Below are 23,072 nucleotides of genomic sequence, written 5' to 3'. Positions count from 1 at the left end.
ACTTAACAGCACCTAGTGTTAAGTGTTAACTCAGATTTCGGCGTAGATAACTACACCTTCGTCAGAACAACAATAAAACCCACAAGTGCCTAAAAAGACCTTTGTCAGTGCTTAGAAGAACACCATAGCTATAGATTTAAAAAAAAAATAAGAAAAGGGAACACAAACAGTACATATGTACAAAGTCAAAACCACTGCTTATCTTAATGGTGTACGCTCCACCTCACACCGGCCTGTGTTTGATGGGCCATGACCCGCCATAAACTGCATCTACTAATGGTTGCTCACTTACAAGCCTCTCCCGCTATCTAGGTAGCTTCATATATAAGTTTCTTTACTAGCATAAGTAACCTTGTGCTGTTACTTTTGGGTTTCTTCACCTGTTTAGCTCCTCTATTGTTCTATCCATTTCATTTTCTGATATACAGGGTGTTTCAAAAATGACCGGTATATTTGAAACGGCAATACAAACTTAACGAGCAGCGATAGAAATACACCGTTTGTTGCAATATGCTTGGGACAACAGTACATTTTCAGGCAGACAAACTTTCGAAATTACAGTAGTTACAATTGTCAACAACAGATGGCGCTGCGGTCTGGGAAACTCTATAGTACGATATTTTCCACGTATCCACCATGGGTAGCACTAATATGGCGTAGTCTCTGAATGAAATTACCCGAAATCTTTGACAACGTGTCTAGCGGAATGGCTTCACATGCAGATGAGATGTACTGCTTCAGCTGTTCAATTGTTTCTGGATTCTGGCGGCACACCTGGTCTTTCAATTGTCCCCACAGAAAGAAGTCACAGGGGTTCATGTCTGGCGAATAGGGAGGCCAATCCACGCCGCCTCCTGTATGTTTCGGATAGCCCAAAGCAATCACACGATCATCGAAATATTCATTCAGGAAATTAAAGAGTCGGCCATGCGATGTGGCCGGGCACCATCTTGCATAAACCACGAGGTGTTCGCAGTGTCGTCTAAGGCAGTTTGTACCGCCACAAATTCACGAAGAATGTCCAGATAGTGTGATGCAGCAATCGTTTTGGATCTGAAAAGTGGGCCAATCATTCCTTTGGAAGAAATGGTGGCCAAGACCAGTACTTTTTGAGGATGCAGGGACGATGGGACTGCAACATGGGGCTTTTCGGTTCCCCATATGCGCCAGTTCTGTTTATTGACGAAGGCGTCCAGGTAAAAATAAGCTTCGTCAGTAAACCAAATGCTGCCCACATTCATATCGCCGTCATCAATCCTGTGCACTATATCGTTAGCGAATGTATCTCGTGCAGCAATGGTAACGGCGCTGAGGGGTTGCCGCGTTTGAATTTTGTATGGATAGAGGTGTAAACTCTGGCGCATGAGACGATAAGTGGACGTTGGCGTCATTTGGACTACAGCTGCAACACGGCGAACGGAAACACGAGGCCGCTGTTGGATCACCTGCTGCACTAGCTGCGCGTTGCACTCTGTGGTTGCCGTACGCGGTCGCCCTACCTTTCCAGCACTTTCATCCGTCACGTTCCCAGTCAGTTGAAATTTTTCAAACAGATCATTTATTGTATCGCTTTTCGGTCCTTGGGTTACATTAAACCTCCGTTGAAAACTTCGTCTTGTTGCAACAACACTGTGTTCTAGGTTGTGGAATTCCAACACCAGAAAAATCCGCTATTCTAGGGAATAAACCATGTTGTCCACAGCACACTTGTACGTTGTGAACAGCACACGCTTACAGCAGAAAGACGACGTACTGAATGGCGCACCCACAGACTGCGTTGTCTTCTATATCTTTCACATCACTTGCAGCGCCATCTGTTGTTGAAAATTGTAACTACTGTAATTTCGAAAGTTTGTCCGCCTGAAAATGTACTGTTGTCCCAAGCATATTGAAACAAACGGTGTATTTCTATCGCTGCTCGTTTAGTTTTTATTGCCGTTTCAAATATACCGGTCATTTTTGAAACACCCTGTACGTTGATCTACAGTTGGGAATATATGGGCTATTTAGCCACGACCCATCTATAAACTTTCTCGTACTCGCATGCGCACGTGCATTCAAGTAACTTCCCTTGTCTTGCGCATATGCCATTCAACGGCGGTATTCCATAATGTTACCGCCATTCGATTGTGCAGTTCCCGCACTAATCGAAACGCTACGGTTTCAGGTGCGAGCCAGCCAGGCAGCCAGCCAGCAGCAGCAGCAGCAGCAGTCCCGTCCAGCATTGCGGTCCAGCCTGTAGCAGCCAGCCACCCCTCCAACAGCAGCGGTCCAGCCAGCCAGCCAGCCAGGCAGCCAGCCCGACCTCCAGCAGCAGCAGCAGCAGCAGCAGCAGCCCCGGCCCGGTCCGCGGCAGCGGCGCCAGCTGCCGCATTCCTGCCAGTCGGCGTCAGCTTCAGCTTCCGCGCCAGCAGCGTGGGACTCTGGTCGTCGTCTTCGTCTTCGTCTTCGTCCGTCTTCGTCTGTTCCCAGTTTTCTTCTTCTTCTTCCCCTATCCATTTTGTCATGTGTACTTTTCTATATCCTTGTCATCATGTCAGCTCCCTTCACCACTACGACCACAACTACCACAGCCATAGTCTACACGCCCCCCTCTGCCGCCACAACCACCATTACATGGTGTGCCAAGTCACACCCCCCTCTTTCCATCCCTCGTCTTCTCATTCTCCCTTCGCCTTCGCTCTTTGTCGCCCCCTCTCCAGCTTCTTCCTCCCACTCCTCTCCCTCTGATCGTTTCCCCCCACTCCCCCAGCCAGTTACTGCAGCTCCAGCTTGGGTGGTGGCCCGTCGGGCCAATGCCCACGCCCAACTCTCCCCATCGCCTTCGCCGTCACCGCCACCGCCGTCGCGTTCACCGTCACCATCTCCGGCGCCGTCTGCTGCGTCCACGCCGGGGCTTGCCCGTTCCCGCCACCTCCCTATAGCTCCCATCCCTGATGTCACCACCCACCCTTCTGCCGCCGTTAAACGCCCTAGTGGCACCGCCACCTCCTCTGCTCCCAAAAAGGCCCCGCCCCATCCTCCTTCCCCCAAGATGCCAAAGATGTCTCCCCACCTGCCCCTGATCCCTCCCCTTCCTCCTCCTCCCCCCTTCTTTATACAAACACCTCCTCTCTCGTCCAGATCCTTCCCTTCTCGAGGCCCAGAATCTCTCCCTCCTCCTCTGTCAACACGTCCCTGGTGGGCCCGTCTCTCTCCTCACTCGCAGGTGGGATTCCGTTCTCATCTCCTTCCCCCAGCCCTACCCTCCATACTGACATCCTCTCCCGACTCCCCATCACACGTTTTGGCCCCAACGCTTCCCTCACCCCTACTCCTTCTCCATCTCCAACCTGCCAACCCCAGCCTCCCGTGTCGCCCGCCGACCCTCACCAATGTGATCACTTGGCTCAGTCCAACGATCACGGAGGAGGAGGTGTTGGCGGAGCTCAAGGCGCATCCCACACTGGAGGTGCCAGTGGTCCGCCACGTTTTCAACTCGTCTGGCCCCACCAGCCTTATGCGGGTTTTCTCCGAGGACGCCCCCTCCATTGACCGTCTATTGAATGATGGTGCCCTCCTCTTCCACCAGCGCTATAAGGTCGACCCCTCCCGTTCTCCTCCTCAGTCCCTGTGCTGCCAGAGGTGTCTGCGCTATAATGCACACCCAACAGCTGAGTGCCACGAGGCCCCCACCTGCCCACATTGTAAGCAAAGGCACTTCCTCCAGCAGTGCCCTAACCTACAATTCCCTCCCTCCTGCAATACCTGCAATCTCTGCCATCTACCTACTCCCAAAAGTGTAAAGCCCGACCCCCTCCGACCACTCCTGAACTCACTGTACCTGTCCATCCTCTAGATGCTCCCACCCCTCCTGGCAATTCCCTTCGTGCCTCCCCCCCCCCACTGAGGACATTATCAGGTTCCTCACCATTGTCTTACAAAACGTCCACCCTTTCCAGCGCCCTCACACCCTACAACAGGTCACCCTCGCCGCCCGTTCCATTTTCCACTTGAAAATGTATGCCACCTACTCCAATAACCAGGCCCATTTCACCTTCTCCCATCTTGACACCCTTGTCTAAATCCCTGTCATGGTGCAACAACACCGTATCCTTTTCAACAACATCCGCCCCCTTCCCGCCAACAAGAACCTCTTCCTGCACACCCTTGCTACCCACCGTGTGGATGCCTTCCTCCTCAATGAAACTTTCCTCCAACCCCACCACACCGTCCACACGTCACCCTACCTCCTTCACCGCTCCGATAATTCCCTCCCGATTGCGCGTGGCGGAGTTGCCATTGGTCACCACTGTCAGATCCCAGTATGGCTCCAACCTCTCCTTCCCGACCCCACCGAACACCTGATCCTTAGTCTCTTCTTCCCTGGCCTTACCGTCACCTGCGCCACCATCTATATACGCCCTAATGTCACTATTCCCTTCGACTTCCTCTCCCACATTGACCGTACCTTCTCCTCCTACGTGATCGCCGCCGACCTCAACATCCATAGTCGTTCCACCGCCCAGTTATGGCGGTGGCATCGATTCCTCTCCTCCCTTCAAGGGGACCTCATCCCCATCCCCCAGCACACCCGTCCCGAATCCAACTCCACTCCCAATGTTATCCTTTCCTCCCCTAACCTCCTTGGCCGCATAACGGTGGATGTCCTGGAGCCTATTGGTAGCGACCATCTCCCTGTCCTCCTCACCGTTTCCGACGGTCGTCGCCCCCCCTGACCCTCGTAATGACCCATCCCCAAAGTATATCCATGACTATTCCCGTGCCAACTGGAATGCCTACCGGGATACCCTCTCCACCCAAGTCGATAGCCTCCCCTTCACCTACCGCCACCCTGACGATGTAACCCATGCCGCCTCCTTTCTCCAGCAGACCTTGTCTGAGGCCGTGGAGGCCCACGTCCCTACTGTCGCCATCCACCCCCACCGTCCTACCTTACCCCCACAAACCGTCCTCCTCCTCCGTGAATCCCGTCGTCTCTACGGTGCCTTCCTCCACACACATGACCCGGACACACTACGACGCCACCAGCAACTCCAGCGACACATTCGTAATTTGCTTGCGGAAAGAAACTCCCGGCAATCCAAGCCAAGGCACTCTCCCGTCTCCATCTCCTCAAGCTCCTTTCTGGTCGTATGTGGGGTCTGGACCCCTCCACCATACTCCACACCTATAAGTCCCTCATCCGCCCTATCGTTTGTTATGCCCATCCGGCCTGGATCTGCACCCTCACTACCTTTTACAAAGCCCTCCAAATCCTTGAACGCCATGCTCTCCGCCTCGCCTATCGCATCCGTCTCCCCTCCCCCACGCGGCTCCTGTACGATCTCATTCCATTCCCCCACCTCCTCCTTTTTCTTGAGAGGATACGGATCCAGTACACCTCACGCAAACTCGATCCTCCTCACCCGCTTGTCTCGCCCATCCTCTCCGCGCCTGTATTCCTACGTACCCTCTCCCAATGTGGCTTCCGCCAGCTCCCCTCCCTGATGATGTCCTCCTTCCCTCCATATACCCCTTCTACCAACTTTGATCCTCCTTCCCTCTTCCTGTCTCTGTTCCTTTGGGCATCCTCCGTCCCTCATCCCTTTCTCCCCACTCCTCCCCGGGCTTCCCCTCCCCTGTCCCTCTACTCCTCCTCCCATCTCCTCAGCCATTGGCGTCTTTGTTCTCCCCTCTCCACCCCCCCCCCCCACGCCCTTCTTCCCCTCTTGGCAGGTCCCCGGACTCGCACACGCTACGTGGACTTTGGCGCGCCGGAGATCTTCGCCATCAGTGTCTCGTGTGTGCCGTCGTGTTTAGTGTTCAGTGTTCACCGTCACACTCCATCGTTCACCTTTGCCATCGCTGTCTTCCGTGTCTGTGCGTCGTGTCAACAGTTTCAAGTGTGGACTATCGTCGAGTGTTTGCCTTTCTGTGTCAACTGTTCTCTTGCCCACCGTTCTGTAACCTATGTGTAATCTTTCTGTTTTTTCTCCATGCTGAAGAGCAGCATAGAACGCTACTGACAGCCTGCCTGTTGTACAGGTTTTAAAACTACAATAAAGACAAAAAATGCACATATGCTTAGATAGCGGGTCAGGTTTGTAAGTGAGCGACCGTTTGTAGATGCAGTTTATGGCGGGTCATGGCCCATCGAACATAGGCCGGTGTGAGGTGGAGCGTACACCATTAAGATAAGTAGTGGTTTTGACTTGGTACATATGTAGTGTTTGTGTTTCCTTTTCTTTTTCTTTGATAAATGTATAGCTATGGTGTTCTTTTAATCATTGACAAAGGTCGTTTTAGGCACTTGTGGGTTTTATTGTTGTTCTAAAGAGAGTGTAGTTATCTACGCCTGGGTTAACACTTAACACTAGGTGCTTTTTTCGCAATCGAGGCGGGTTTTTAGTTTTTTAATAAATCAACACGAACTGTTGCGAACCGGTTATTAGCAGTGCGACTACGGACACGCGCACTTCTAGGCCATCTTCCACTCACGCCAACCATCGACGTGACGTCACAGGATGGTATATGGCGTTGTGATCTTCAGCGATGAAAGCAGATTCTGTCCACACGCAAGTGATGTATGTTCGTGCGTACAAGGTATACCGGGTGAGCGTTGTCTCGTAGAGCGCATTCGTCCAAGACACGCTGGCTGCACCCCAGGCGTGGTGATCTGGGCTACGCTAAACTACAGCTTTGTTCACCTTTAGCGATTCTGGAGGGGATGCCAATCAGCGCTTGGTAGGTGCAGAATGCTGTTAGAACCGTTCTTGTCCGTTCTTGCAAACAGAAACTTGACGTGTTGCTCCAACAGGATAGTGTTCACTCACACACTGCCCGTGAAACTCGACGTGCTCTGTAAGACGTGCAGCGACTTCCCTGACCAACACGATCTCTGGAATTGCCTTCAATCGAGCACGTCGTGGACGTGACAGGACGAGAAGGTTCTCTTGCGACTCGTCAAACAACAGGACTACGTTAACAGGTCGAGGAAGTGAGGCGTACCGTATCCCAGAAGGTGTTTGGCGATGCCAGTCAGCGCCTTCATTGCTGCCAGAGGAGGCTGCGTAATGTGGGTGTTTCAGCAGGGTCGATACCTGGTACTACAGAAACGCTTGTGTTGTCGATCTGAAAATATAATCATTTCATGTACTCCGTATGCACTTCACGCGACAGGAGAACTTGAGCGATTTCGAAACTACTGCGGTTTGTCCGGCAGTTTGTATATTGGAAATATATTGTCTAATAAACTACAATAGAAACTAATATACGAAGTGTTATTATGACCCACTCTGGGATCTATATGTATCACCAATTCTAGAATCTATATGTCACGAACGTAGCATTTTATTCCTAGAACAAACAAGGCGAGACTTCCACATGAAATATACAGAGAACGTTTGAGCCTAGACAAACAACTGACACACGTAAGCAACAAGCACACATCCGCAATACATGGCACTCCTTTCACTGAAATAACACATTTCATATTCATTTCGCAGTGGTAATGTTTCACATTCTTGAGCAAAAAATCCAGATTCAAATTAACTTTCTGCTGCACGTAAACTGTTCGTTTCTTGATCGGTAAGTATGCACACCTTACAGAAATACTTTTCATTGCAATAATACTGATTTCCAGTCCCACTTGATATTAATTATCTTGCAATGCTTTATAACCATTTGTACTGAAAATTTCCTCAACTAACTTCAAGATGATTTCAAATTAGAGATAAATTTCAAATAGGATCAAAATTAAGTGCCCTATAACACCACTTGTGAAGCAAGTGATTTTCACTAACCAGAATTATGTTCCTTAGCATTAAAACTTTGACATTTTCGAAGTAAAAGCAAATTAAAGCTTTTCATTTATGATAGGACCGTGCTTGGTACTATGAAAAGAACAACTTCAAAGGTCAAACACAAATTTTACAACACTTGTGTTATTATTGCAAAAACACACACAAGCTTACTGGTCCACACTGGTATACATACCTGATTTCAAAAGTAGTTGAAGCAGTGGAGCAATAGCTGTAGCAACCACGTGGCGGCTTCTTGTCTCTTCTCTAGCAGGTTAATGCTCTATTTCATTTCTTCTTACCGGCGACTTGATCATTTTTAGAGCAATTCCAAACACAAGAGCACATTTTACAGTCGGAACCACATCCACGGCCACTTCATCATGAATTTGGTTTCAGAACGCTTCACATGGCACCTGCGCTGTTGACTAAGCGACTGCTTGCCACTGACTGCCTAACGTGCTCTCTCTCTCTTGGCGCCCAGATTGACCGTGCCATGCCCCTTCCATAGTGCAGGGGTTCCCTACTCCTTTTAAGTTACATAATATCGTTTCCCTAGGTATGAACCAGTTATTTACATACACTTTTATTTTTAACAAACAAACAAACAGATATATTTAATGAAATTTTCATTTAATTTAAACACACTGTTAAGTTAAACAAAAATGTACATCATAAATTTCCATTTCCCTCCATCAATTTAAAGAACTTAACACGTAAAGAATAAACACCTCAATCTGCACATAATTAGTATGTACCGGTTATATATAATCGATAATGGTGTTACACACTGACAACAACTTTTCGGCTGCTGGCACTCTCCCACGTCCCCATAACCTATGGGAGCTGCAGGCCTTTTCGGGTTACGTTCCACCCACTCTAAGAGCTACGGAAGAACAGCATTCAGTTCCGATGGTTGGTTGCATGGGAGCATCCTTTCACACAGCTGAAGGACCTCTAACGCTTGCTGCTCTGCCTTACACTATTTTCTCCTTCACCTCCCCTTGTTTCATCTGGTGATGTAACCCTCTATGGCAGTGGTCCAGTGCCTGTGGCACCATATCCATCGTAGTACGTACTGAATAATTAATTGCCTTTGCATAAAAAAGACCCAGCATCCCTCCCTAACTCGACTGCTCCCGCCGACCCAGATTTCTTTCCAAGATTCGCGCCCAGCGTCGCGTGCTGGCGGCTTACCTGCTGTTCCTCCGCCTGCCCCCGAAATCAGTTCGTTGTCTGGTATCTCATTCCTTTTGTTGACCATTCTAATACCCGGGTCGCATGTTTTGCCAAGTATGTACCCGCTGTCACCATTTATCAGCGGCTCCCTTACTCGAACCTCAGTACATTCCTTAATGACATACTTGTGTGTCAGAACATGTCTTGCCGGATAAGGCTCCACGAAAAGGATATAATGCAACTGACGCGTCCTTCTGAGAATCCTCTTCTGGTTGCGCTGGTTGCACAGAGCGTGTAGGACGACGGGCTCTCCGATTTTGCGACTGATTCTAGCCTTTCTTCCGGAGAACCACCCGCAGATGTTCTCTGTCTTAGCTTCTTAATAACCTTTTCTGGTAAGCCGGATTCCTTAAGAATCACCATAGCCTGCCTCTCCATCCTCTTGGTAGGGTAAGTGTCGATCTTTCGGTGTGCACTGTCTTCTAGGAGGCACCGCATTTTCTCGACATAATTTTGCGGAGATGAGACCACATTCGCGTTGCCCTAGCCATCTGGTAAGATCAGATGTCAGTATCGTCTCTTACTTTCCTAATATCTGTCCCCTCCCTGTTGGCAGCGTTTGGTTTCAGAGGTTTTGTTTGCGTGAGAGCACGACATATCTCGAGATGTATCAAGGGAAGTCATGCTGCTACCTGTTGAACCAACTGAGGATATCCGCAACAGGTATAGATTTAGGAGTGGGTGGAGTATTCAGTTCTTTCTTAAGAATTGAAACCGCATCTTCATCCTTGCCCGCGAGATTGTGATGATCTTGCAGGGAGCTTCATGAGATTTCCTCTCAGATAAACTATCGAATTTTGATGTTTGACGTCCGGCGGTCTATCTTTGCACGGAGTCAGCTGTGGCCGTGTGAGACCATAAATCCAGGTCCCATGTTCAAAAACTGAACTGGCTTTCCAGTTCCATATGTGTTTTTAAAGTTCCTTTTTGTCGATTCCTGGCGCTATTCTTGATTCTTCAGGCTTACACTGAGTCAATATGACGCATTACTTCGGCGAAATTGGGTACTAAACGCTCTTCATGGCCTCTCATAAGAAATAAAGATGCACTTTCAACAAGTGGCTCCTCCGTTGGAGCAGCTTGTTAGGTCTTTTCATACTGCGATACATCTCGTCTTCGTAGACGTATATCATGTGATTCTTCAGCTCCTCCCGGCGGTCACCGTGTCGACTTAGTTCAGCTGTTAACTGCCGGGTGTTGGTGTCCAACAGGCTGACGACTACGTTGCCATCAACAAGTACGCTGATGAATTGGCTGATTGGGCGGCGAGGGGGGGATTTGGCGCTGATGGGATTCCTTTACATCCCACTGTCAACATCACTGGTACTCTGACATACTCTCTCGCTAAGTACCTAAAGCAATTGCTTTGCAATTGCGTGGGGAAGTGCTCACATCAGATTCGCAACTCTGTGGATTTTTTTATGCGCCTGAACAGTTTCGTTGTAACGTATTGAGAGATTCAAAGCAGAGACGACCAATCATTTTAGGCAAGTATTGACGTCGCCCTATTTTCTTTTCGACGGCAGATACTGCGGGCAGAAGGAAGGAGTAGCCACGGTGATTCCACTTACACCAGTGTCGCTGATAAGCACATTGCATATCTCGAGGAGGATGCCATGGAATCAGCACAATTATAAGCTGCCTCTTCCTTCTCCTTTCGTAGATGGCACTTTGGTTGGTTGTTCGGAGAAGAAGACCAGACAGCGTGGTCATCGGTCTCATCGGATTAGGGTAGGAAGTCGGCCGTGCCCTTTCAGAGGAACCATCCCGGCATTTGCCTGGAATGATTTAGGGAAATCACGGAAAACCTAAACCAGGATGGCCGGACGCGGGATTGAACCGTCGTCCTCCCGAATGCGAGTCCAGTGTCTAACCACTGAGACACCTCGCTCGGTGGCACTTTGGTCATATAGCCACATGGAAGAGAGAAGCTGAATGTCTCTTTTACCCACCTTAGTTCTATACACCAGAACATCAAATTTACCATGAAAGTCGAGGTGGATGGAGTGCTCCCATTTCTTGATGTCCTGGTTAGAAGAAGAGCGGACGGCACTTTGAGCCAAAGCGTGTACCGGAAGAAACGCATAGCGACCTAACTCTCCAACCACACTGCTGGCACCACAGGGCTCTGTGGAACGGTGTGGACAAAACCTTAGTGCACAGGACTCTCACTCTGTCTGAAAACGAATTTGTCAGCCAACAAGATGAATAGCCCTACGTCCTGCATCCTCTGTATAACAGGTGGGACCAGGAGAGGACGCGGCTATTGCATTCAGTCGTTTTGACCCTGGACTATGAAATTCCTGGGTCTATCAGATATCCTGCCATTGTGGTGGGACTTGCATAAGTCAGGAGGAGCGTACTGTTGTAGATCGTCGCCAAGAACACCAACGCCATATCAGGCTGCTGCAGCCTAACAAGTCGACAGTCGCTGAACATTGCCTGCTGGAGTTGCATGGAATGAACTGTAACCATACAAGGGTCTGACACAAACTATGTCATTATGGTACATTTCGAGATTCGTATAGGGGAACCGCTGCTAAATCGTGATAGCGGGTACGTACTTAGCAAAGTATGGGATGCCACTATTGAATGGTCAAGAAGAGGAATGCGATATCAGACAGTGAACTGACTTCGGGGACAGTCAGAGGAACAGCAGAGATGCCGTCAGTGCCCACACCTGGGCTCAAATACAGAACCGAACACTGGGTCCGCGGGAGCAGTAAGGCTAGGTAAGCTGGCTGCTGGCGGCCGGTGCAGCGGACGATCAGATGGGGAGGGGGAGGAGATAAAATCATGGCGCCGGCCCCCCTCAGTAGTTGACCAGCGCACTTGACGATGGAAATGCGGTCATTTGCCAAAATATTGTGCCTACTGAACACCGACATCCGTCATTTCACCCGACAACTATTTGAACTTAAATTACATTTTCCGTGACTTCTGTGAATAGAAGCGGTGAAAGTCTACTGCGTCTCACATAGAAGGGTAATCTTCTTCCCATATTTTCAGATCACCTATTGTAATCTATCTCTAAGAATAAAGTCATCAACGAAAGATTAAAATTCCGTTTTTCAGAGTCAATATAGGCCCACCTTGCTTTTTCTGTGTACACAGAAGGAACGACCACACTCTCTGTTGATTCCTTCTCTATCTGTAATAGGCGTCTTCTGATTCTTGTTTCTGTATTCACATGGCTCACATGTATGTGAAATTTTCGAACCACATTCAAATTTACGTCACAAGTGGAGCACGACATCTGAATTACCGTCTGATCATTACACTATAACGAGACTTTCTCTTGGTCATGCACACATGGAATACCATCGATTGTAATTATGTTGATCAAAAGTGCTCATATTACCTGCAACAACAAAAACGTACCCTATTCTCGCAAAAAATCCCCTTTTCAGATGTTTGTTTAGATTTCCTAGAAAATTAGTTAGTAGTATAGTTAATAATATGTATCCACGTATAATAAGTATCCACATATATAATACGTGACTTTATGTTGTGAAATGCAGTTTTCAGTTAAGAGTACCGAACAACAATATGTGACTTTACCTCGTAAAGTCACTTCTCAGAGTTTACACAAATTCATTTCCATGGTGCAGGGACGACCTTACGATTCGGAGCGACCTGTACATACGTCCGTTATTCAGGTAGCACCGCCCGAAAGTTATCCAAACAGCGGTGACGAGTGAACCAGGTGACAAAGCTGGATAAGTAACGCAGAATCTGCCACATTAAACTAATCTAGTTTTCTGCAACAATGGCACCTTTAACTCATTGTATATTGTGTTTCTCATGTGGGTACGCTGCGTGTTGATTTATATGGATAAAGGGATCAAAAGACGAGTTTATGTTTCAGTGCTCTGGAGAAAATACGGTTTCAGGTTTATCATAAACAAATGACAAAGCTAAGACAGTATATTGAAATATTGTGTCTGATTTGTGCTCTTGGCACACAATATTAAATCGAATGGAGTCTGAGGCAAACTGGTTACTATGCGATGGAACCTGAGACTTTCAACATTTTTTTCGAGCGACTCTGGAACTCTGGCAACTCCCATTATGCAGGACACTAACACGAAATTATCACTGTTTATGGAGTGATGTTTCACACTCGCTGTAGCTTTATTTCATAATCCGTGCATTCTTAACTTGCACACCAATAACTAACTCGATTTGGTTTTTGCGTCACATTACGAGATCGTACTGCCGTGGATAGGATATGGACCTTGCATTTTATAATTACTCTACTAGTTTAAAGTAAAGGAGCAACTTTCTCAGCTTCAGTATCTACATCAGTATCTATACTCTACGGGCCACATTAAGGTGTATGTCGAAGGATACTACTGATATCAATATCTCTTCTCCTCTCTCCTGTTCCATTCTCGAATAATGTGCGTGAAGAACAACTGTCACTAAATCTTCGTAATGATTTCTAATTTTTGCAAAAAATTCTTTAATATTATTTTTAAAAGAATTATCTTCTTGTATCCTGAAACGTCCGCTTAACAGCAAACCTCTCTCTAGTGCACTAGTCTCTCTAGGAACGTCTACCGTTGGAGTCTACGCGCGTTTCCATATCGATCTCACGTTTGATGAACGATCCTAGTGACGAAACGTACGACTCATCTTTGGATCTTTTTTATCTCCTCCATTATTCACACATGGTGAAGATGTGAGGTGAGAAGTAACACACAAATATCATCGGTGAACAAACTTCTATCGTAGATCGCTTACACTTCCCTTGGATCAGTACAATGAACCTCATTCTGCCGTCTGCTTATTCTGTGACTTCTTTTATATGGTCATTAGACTTTAAGATAGTTTGGACGGTCAATCCTAGCCTTTTTACGGCTGTTATTATTTTCAGTAAATCATCGTCAATACTGTAACAGAAAGGTAATGGTTGCCGTTTACGTACGCGCAATACGTATTTCGAAGTTGGTTCTGAGCACTATGGGACTTAACATCTGAGGTCATCAGTCCCCTAGAAATTAGAACTTCTTATACATAAATAAACTAAAGACATCACACACATCCATGCCCGAGGCAGGATTCGAACCTGCGACCGTAGCGATCCCGCGGTTCCAGACTGAAGCGCCTAGAACCGCTCGGCTACAACGCGCGGCAATGTACTTGTTTGCTTCGGGTCTCCACTGTCGTTCTCTGTACCAGTCAACTTAACTTCCATCATTTCACTAAAGTTTTCTGTCGTTCCAGCTTCCCTTAACACAACGGTAACATACGGCAATACCTCACGAAACGTTTTACCTTTTGTGCAAAAAATAGCTACGTATGTGAAATTTAAAAGTATTTGCAGAAGATAACGAGAAACAGTGTTTTATGTGACACTGTTTTATGTGCACGTTTTCCTCGTTAGGTGTCTATCAACGTTATAAGGCTGGTGGTACTCAGATGCGATGTTCAAACTGCCACGTGATGAATATTGTCGTTGAAATGTAGTCCATTCACATTAAAGCTTAAGAATGTTATCTAACACGCTTAAACAACCTGATGTTTCACAAATAATGGCTGCAGCTTCTGCCAAACGTGCAACAAGTTCTTTTAGAGTGCCTGTCGGTGACTCGTACATCCATCGCTGCATCTCACTCTACCTGTAAGAGTGAAGACGGGAGGACGTGGTAGACAAACTCTAACAGCCCAACAACTGGTGGAAGCATCTATGGTACTAATAGCTATGTGTGGAAGTTAGCTTTACATATGGGAATTTTTTCCTTATACGAAATAAGTATTGCCTATCGGATAGGATATTCCGAATTCATCCACGATAGAGGGGAGGGGCGCTATTCACTTGCAGTAGTTTACTTCTGTTGCTGTAGACAGGTCATGCAGTGTCGATCCGGTGAGTGGACTGTCGATATTATGTCATCATAACTGGATCCTCTGGATACAGCTGGAATGTAAGCCATCTATATCGTTCCACCCTTAACAAAACAATGTGCGGAAGTTACGTGATGCTTCATAAATACAACTTATCATCACCGTGACGCCGTGAAATTTAAACCGTTGCGGGAAAATGTGCCACATACTGTATGCACGCAATAAGCTGATACTTGACGCAGGAGCCACTGGAGGTCAGCGTAATGGAACGTTTTTCATATCATGTCAATCTAAAAAGCACATGTCTGGCAGAAGAAGGTTTCCCTCCATATCATGTGTTCTTCGCACTACGTTGCGTACTTTCCAAAATGTGGTTTATAGTATCCATTGAGCCATATTTTTTCCTGGTTCAGTTAACGTTTCTCCTAAATTTAGGAAGTCCTCAAGTTCTTACTACATATTTCAACCCTCTTATGTCCTCGTTCTCTCTCAAAATATCTGTAAGGTGTGGAAACTACAGAACAAATTTACAGCCATTTTGTAACATACTCGAGGTTCCCGAATGAGTGTTTAGTCACGTTTTACACAATTTGCATTGTGGGAAACCTACTGATTTTTCTCGAGCTGCGTTACAAATGACAACTGTCTATGGGTTACCCACAGAGCAGTGGACTGATGCTTTAGCATCGCTTGTGATGACATTGACGACGGTGGTGCTGTGTGCTGCAATTTACTGTCTTATGTGAAGGCGAATATCAAACTATTGCAGGTATTAAATGGTTCAGATGCACTTGAACCATGCAGAATTTAAGGATGGTGAAGACCGACGTGGAAGAGGCGTCTCTGAATGAGGGTACCCACGTTAAAAAACAGGTTGCTGCATGTTTCCAGCGGCAGCGGGTATATTGGTGGACACACTGTGGGCCAGAGAAATGCTGATAGCATTTCCATTAAGCTCGAGAGCTTGAGAAGTTCTTAGGAGTAGAACAATAACTAGAGAAAGAACTTTCGGATATACATGGAGTTTCGTTGCTCCATCCTTGCACCTGTAGCCTGCTGTGTTTAAGGATATGACGTTTCTGGGAAGTGGCTATTTTAGCGAATCAGACTGAAAAAATGGCTCTGAGCACTATGGGAATAAACTTCTGAGGTCATCGTCCCCTAGAACTTAGAACTACTTAAACCTAACTAACATAAGGAGATCACACACAACCATGCCCGAGGCAGGATTCGAACTTGCGACCGTAGCGGTCGCGTGGTTCCAGATTGTAGCGCCTAGAACCGCTCGGCCACTCCGGCCGGCAGCAGACTGAGTGCTCCTCGTTTTCCCTGCTCCTGTGGTGTCGGTGGGCGCCAGTGACTGAGCCTCTCAACGACTTCCTGTTTCCTGTGCGAACTCAAAAGCCTCAGCTACTCGAAGCACTTTTTGTAAAGAATGATCAGAATGTCGAAAGTGCTGTATGCGCACTTACTCATTGGGAGAATGTCTGACAAGCTGGTCACTGAGTCAGCACATGATTTGCCAGACGTGTCTTCTGAGCACACGACGTCAGGATGATGACTAAGGCCCGGAGATATGGGACCCAGTCCTAACAGGATTCAGAGGGATATTTACATGTTGTTGTTGTTGTGATCTTCAGTCTCCATGCTACTTCATCTCCCAGTACTTACTGCAACCTACATTCTTATGAATCTACTTAGTGTATTCAATTCCTGGTCTCCCTCTACGATGTTTGCCCTCCACGCTGCTCTCCAATGCTAAATTTGTGATTCCTTGATGCCTCAGAACATGTCCTACCAAGCGATCCCTTCTTCTTGTTAAGTTGTGCCACAAACTCCTCTTCTCCCCAATTGTATTCAATATCTCCTCATTAGTTATGTGATGTACCCATCTAATCTTGAGCGTTCTTCTGTAGCACCACATTTTGAAAGCTTCTACTCTCTTCTTGTCCAAACTGTTTATCGTCCCTATTCCACTTCCATACATGGCTACACTCCATACAAATACTTTAAGAAACGACTTCATGGCACTTAAATATATACTCGATGTTAACAAATTTCTCTTCTTCAGAAACGCTTTCCTTGCCACTGAAAAAAATCTAATTCAGCGCTTGCCACTAAGGACAACCGTTTACAAAGTTCAGCAAAAGACAAACTTTCGAGATATTTCGTTGGGGATAACTTATGGACTACCAATGCACTATGCCAACTCACCCCGTTGATATTTATCAATGCCTCTAAGCAGATAATGGTCTGGATTCATCGTAATTTGTTGCTTCTGATTTGTCGGCACATTCGGGTGTTAGGCGCCAAAACGCCGAACTTCTCATATTAATCATTTACATACTGTTCATTGCATTTAATCTATTTTTCTGTAAGACAGTCTATCATTGTTACCCTACGAGCCTTCCGTTTTTGTTTATTAAATTTCACTAGTTTTGAGAAACAAAAGGAAGAATAATCCTTTTCGGTTTGAATCTGTTACCATGTAAACGGCGAAGTTACAGTCGTCGCTGTCAAGAAACGATGGAAACGGCAGAACAGCCAAAGGCATCTCGTTTCCCGCATACAACGCCGCCATTAGCTGCTGTAGTACAGCCAATAGGTGTTGGTGTTTGTCCAGTAACTGGGGGCTAAGCCTTCGTTGTTCCTACTTAGAAGTCACTGCTTCATAAGTTCTGCATTCATGCTGCCTGCCGGCCGCTGTTACCTAGCGGTTATAAGCGCTTCAGTCCGGAACAGCGCTGGTGCTACGGTAGCAGGTTCGAATCCTGCCTCGAGCATGGATGTGTGTGATGTCCTTAGGTTAGTTAGGTTCAAGTAAATCTAAGTTTTTGGGGCTGATGACCTCAGATGTTAAATCGCATAGTGCTGAGAGCCATTTGATCCATGCTGCCTGATTTATGGATGCCCTTTGAGTTCGCCATTATTGTAGTTTGCAATTACGAGCACAATTTATTGAGATGGACGTATCTGCACTCTAAAGGGACACGGCTACTCCACATACCTTAATTACTGATATTGTAAGCATAGGATTGTATCTTTGACTATCGGTAGTCGCCTTTCTGCCGAGGGTTCAGGAACAATTGGGAGTCGTGGCGTAGCTTTCGTGGACCGTGACCGGAGTGTTGTGTTAATGTCATGGTTGCAGTACACATTTTGCAAGTTATGCTGAGGTAATTACAAATGTTTGCCAAACATGTTTGCGATTAATTTCAGTGTTTACGACGCAGTATCAATGTTTATACAAAAGGTGTTGTTTTTCCGGTTTCGTGTGTAGTGTCGGGAGAACAACAATCTATCGCGTCGCGACGGCTACAGACAATTAATGTGGACTGGTATGATCCTAATTGCAGGTTCTAAGTGAAAGAAACACATATGGTTTTGCCTGGCTGAATATCACAACCGCAAGTACTTTCTCACCTGGTCCCGGCGGAGGTTCGAGTCCTCCCTCGCGCATGGGATCGTGTGTTTGTTCTTAGGATAAATTAGGTTAATTAGTGTGTAACCTTAGGGACTGATGACCTTGGCAGTTAAGTCCCATAAGATTTCACACACATTTCAACATTTATGTAACTTTCTCGTTCGTATCTCGTACCCGAAATTTTATGTAGCATCCGCACCGCAAATCGGTCACGCGCTCGCTCGTGTTATGTAAGCTGTTGAGATTTTAGTACTGTTGGAAGGACTGTGCCAATCGTCGACTGATGATACATCCGTTGAACAGTGATTATTTTGTGTTCTATGTGCCGTGTTTTTGTATTGGATGCCATCATTAAGACTGTAACTTTATATGTTAACTGTGAACATTGCAGCCCCACCCTGTGCGAGCGTTTAACAGAATGCAGTGAATTCTACCAAATCAAATTGGTATTGTTGGTGTGAATGGCTCCTCTCCCTGCTAGACAATAGTTCTACATCTACATCTACACCCATACTCCGCAAGCCACCTGACGGTGTGAGGCGGAGGGTACCTTGAGTACCTCTATCGGTTCTCCCTTCTATTCCTGTCTCGTATTGTTCGTGGAAAGAAGGATTGTCGATATGCCTCTGTGTGGACTCTAATCTCTCTGATTTTATCCTCATGGTCTCTTCGCGAGATATACGTAGGAGGGAGCAATATACTGCTTGACTCCTCGGTGAAGGTATGTTCTCGAAACTTCAACAAAAGTTCGTACCGAGCTACTGAGCGTCTCTCCTGTAGAGTCTTTCACTGGAGTTTATCTATCATCTCCGTAACGCTTTCGAGATTACTAAATGATCCTGTAACGAAGCGCGCTTCTCTCCGTTGGTTCTTCTCTATCTCTTCTATCAACCCTATCTGGTACAGATCCCACACTGCTGAGCAGTATTCAAGCAGTGGGCAAACAAGCGTACTGTAACCTACTTCCTTTGTTTTCGGATTGGATTTCCTTAGCATTCTTCCAATGAATCTCAGTCTGGCATCTGCTTTACCGACGATCAGCTTTATATGATCATTCCTTTCTTACTCCTAATGCATACTCCCAGATAATTTATGGAATTAACTGCTTCCAGTTGCTGACCTGCTATATTGTAGCTAAATCACAAGGGTTCTTTCTTTCTATGTATTCGCAGCACATTACACTCGTCTACATTGAGATTCAATTGCCATTTCCTGCACCATGTGTCAATTATCTGCGGATCCTCCTGCATTTGAGTAAAATTTTCAATTTTTACAACCTCTCGATATACCACAGCATCATCCGCAAAAAGCCTCAGTGAACTTCCGATGTCATCGACAAGGTCATTTACGTATATTGTGAATAGCAACTGTCCTACGACATTCCCCTGCGGCACACCTGAAATCAGTCTTACTTCGGAAGACTTCTCTCCGTTGAGAATGAAACGCTGCGTTCTGTTATCTAGGAACTCTTCAAACCAATCACACAATTGGTCTGATAATCCACATGCTCTTACTTTGCTCATTAAACGACTGTGGGGAACGCTATCGAACGCCTTGACGGAAGTCATGAAACACTGCATCTACCTGGGAACCCGTGTCTATGGCCCTCTGGGTCTAGTGGACAAATAGCGCGAGCTGGGTTACACACGATCGTCTTTTTCGAAACCCATTATTACAGGACACATCACAGTGGGTAGAGCAAAGAGCAGGAAATCAACCTCCGCGGGAAGGACCTGGTACTTGGGTTTAGGCAAACGATCGTTAAATATCCAACCCCGTTCCTGTGTCTACGGAGTGTTGTACAGCCTCGAGTGCTAAAGGCTAGCTTTTATTGGTACTGCATATCTACCCTCTTTCCTCTCGGGCGTCTTACAATGTGCCACAGAGAAAATAACGCTCGCTGGGAATAAAGTCCGTACAAGTCCAGGGGTATCGTAAGACAGTGGCGCTGTATACAACGTTCGTGGGGCACGATTCCAGGAGAGAGCGATCCCTCCGGGCTGCGGAGCACAGTTAACCGCAGCTGGCGGTTGCAGGGTCCCGCCTTTGATTGTGCGGAGGCGGAGACCGCCGCTACCAGTAAACGCTCCTTGATCGCGGCGCCATCGGTGCTCAGAGCGACGAGCGACGGTCGATCTCTGACATTTGCAATAATTCGATATCGCTGTCGGAGACAACTGCCGCAACGTGTATTAAACTGTGCCATTCTATTTCTCTGTCACTCCTATACCTAGTTATGTGCTCCTCAAACCTCTATTCATTTGTACCCGTAGGCGTACTAATTCTCCTTCCACCTTGCGTGCCCCTATTTGGCCGCAACCATTAAAGCAGCTCGACCTGCTGCAATGGAAACAAAAGAGTACATGCACACCGAGGCGCAGTGGCTGAAGTAGGGCGTCTCATGTTTCCACAACCCTGGGGAGCTACACGGGACCTGCACCTGACAATAGGTTGCATTTTCAATCCAACATGACTAGTCGGGTAGATGCATGCAGAGATTGTTTCACTACAGCTCATTTGTCATAATTGGGGGGGGGGGGGGGGGGGGGAGCAAATGAACAAATAAAACTTAAAGAAATTAAAACGTATACCACTTGCGAAACATAGCCTGAGTGCAGCAGAGCACAAAAGTTGTCATCTATGATGCAGCTCCAGAAAACTCAGTAGGTGTCTCACAATCGCAATGCAGATTGTGTAAAAAGTGGCTAAATACTCCATAGCCGATTACATGCTTTTCAATCAACCTAAATTCAACAAACAAGCAGTGTACTTTACCGAGACAAAATTCTGTTTGTGATATTCCTGGATGTGGCAGCCAGTATTTTATCTTGTTAGAAACTCGCCTTGATACAGCTTGATACACGTGAAGTAGCATATGGCACAAATGTCGGGTGAGGTACAAGCGACAGATGGTACAGTATGTACCAGTCCCGCGGCAGAGTCCTCCAGTTGTACTGGACTTGCTTCTGATTGATATATGAAGATGGTATCTGTTCTTTCGGATCAGCTTGGCGATCTTGCAGCCCTCGAAAAATGAAATTACAGTGAATCCAGACCATCAGCTACTTACAGGCGTTGATAAATATCAACTGGGACAGCTGAAAATGTGTGCCCCGACCGGAATTTGATTTCGAGATATCATGCTTACATGGCAGACGCTGTATCCAACTGAGCCATCGAGTACACAGAGGTTAGTGCGACTGCAGGGACTCTCTGGCAGGCTCCCCGTGAGGCCGACCCTTCCAACTTACTGTCCACACACTACATTGGTAGTGCCCTGACCACTACACTCATTACTTGCGGCAGTCAACCTACCGATTCCCGTAAGAGTTTGGGCAGTGTGAGTGCATCCGCACTGAAGAAGATCACTGGCCTTATCTGTATGTAGATGGTATCTGATCTTTCGGACGTGACAATCTTCCTATAGATTTATCTTCATATAGATAAGGCTTACCGGCAAATGATCATCTCCAGTGCCGATGCACTCACATTGCCCGAACTCTTACGGGAATCGGCAGATTGACTGCCGCGTGCAACGAGTATAGTGGGAAGAGGCACTACAAATGTAGCGTGTGGACAGTAAGCTGCAAGTGTTGGTCCCGCGGGGAGCATTCCAGAGATAATCGCTGCAGTCACATTGTGTTTTGAGTCCTCTTTGTCTCATCCGAATAGATCGTCTGCCATGTGAGCAGGAGATCCCGTGTTAGAGTTCGGGTCGAGGCACTGATTTTAGCTTTCCCAGTAGATATTTATTAACGCCTGTAACTAGATAATGGTCTCGATTCATCGTAATTTCATTGCTTCTGACTGGTCAGCACATTCGGGTGTTAGGCGCCAATACGCCTAAGTTCTCATATTAATTATTTATACACTGTTCATTGCATTTAATCCAGTTTTCAGTCTAACAATCTCTCGTGGTTATCCGACGAGTATACGGTTTTTGTTTATTGAATTTCACTAGTCTTGAGAAATATAAGAGCACCATACTGCAACCGAGGTGCTTCTGACACCTTCGGGTCGCTTTGGCACTCCTGGGAGACGAGGTACTTCGGCAGCACTAGACAGACTGTTTCGGGCGTCCTAGCGGGATGGACGGGTAACTCCGTTTCGGACATGTTAGACTGTTTCGAGCGTTCTCAAGAGTCGAACGCGTACGACTGTTTCGGGTGTTCTAGAGGGATGGACGCGTAACTCTGTTTCGGAGGAACGGACATGTACTCTGTATCGGAAGTGGATAGGAAAGTTATCGTACAATTTAGAAAGCTATGACAAGTGTTTTAAAATATAGTGTAATGTGTGTGATTATTTAATTAATAAGAAAACAGGATACATAAATGAGAAGTGTCTCATAATAACAGATCTTGCCCTCTGTGGATACGGAGGACATTTCTATAATATTGTCCTCAAGTATATCGCCCTTGTAAAGACCCTCTATATACTCCTTCCACCTTTCTGCTTTCCCTTCATTGCTTAGAAGTGGGTTTCCATCTGAGCTCTTGATGTTCGTACAAGTGGTTCTCTTATCTCCAAAGGTCTCTTTAATTTTCCTGTAGGCAGTATCTATCTTTTCCCTAGTGAGATAATCCTCTACATCCTTACATTTGTCCTCTAGCCCCAGCCCTGCATAGCCATTTTGCACTTTCGGTCGATCTCATTTTCGAGACGTCTGTATTCCTTTTTGCCTGCTTCATTTACAGCATTTTTATATTTTCTCCTTTCATCAATTAAATTGAATATCTCTTCTGTTACCCAAGGATTTCTACTAGCCCTCGTCTTTT

The sequence above is a fragment of the Schistocerca gregaria genome, chromosome 3 (assembly GCF_023897955.1).
Source record: "Schistocerca gregaria isolate iqSchGreg1 chromosome 3, iqSchGreg1.2, whole genome shotgun sequence".
Lineage (NCBI taxonomy): Eukaryota > Metazoa > Arthropoda > Insecta > Orthoptera > Acrididae > Schistocerca > Schistocerca gregaria.
Note: the sequence above shows the minus strand (reverse complement) of the source record.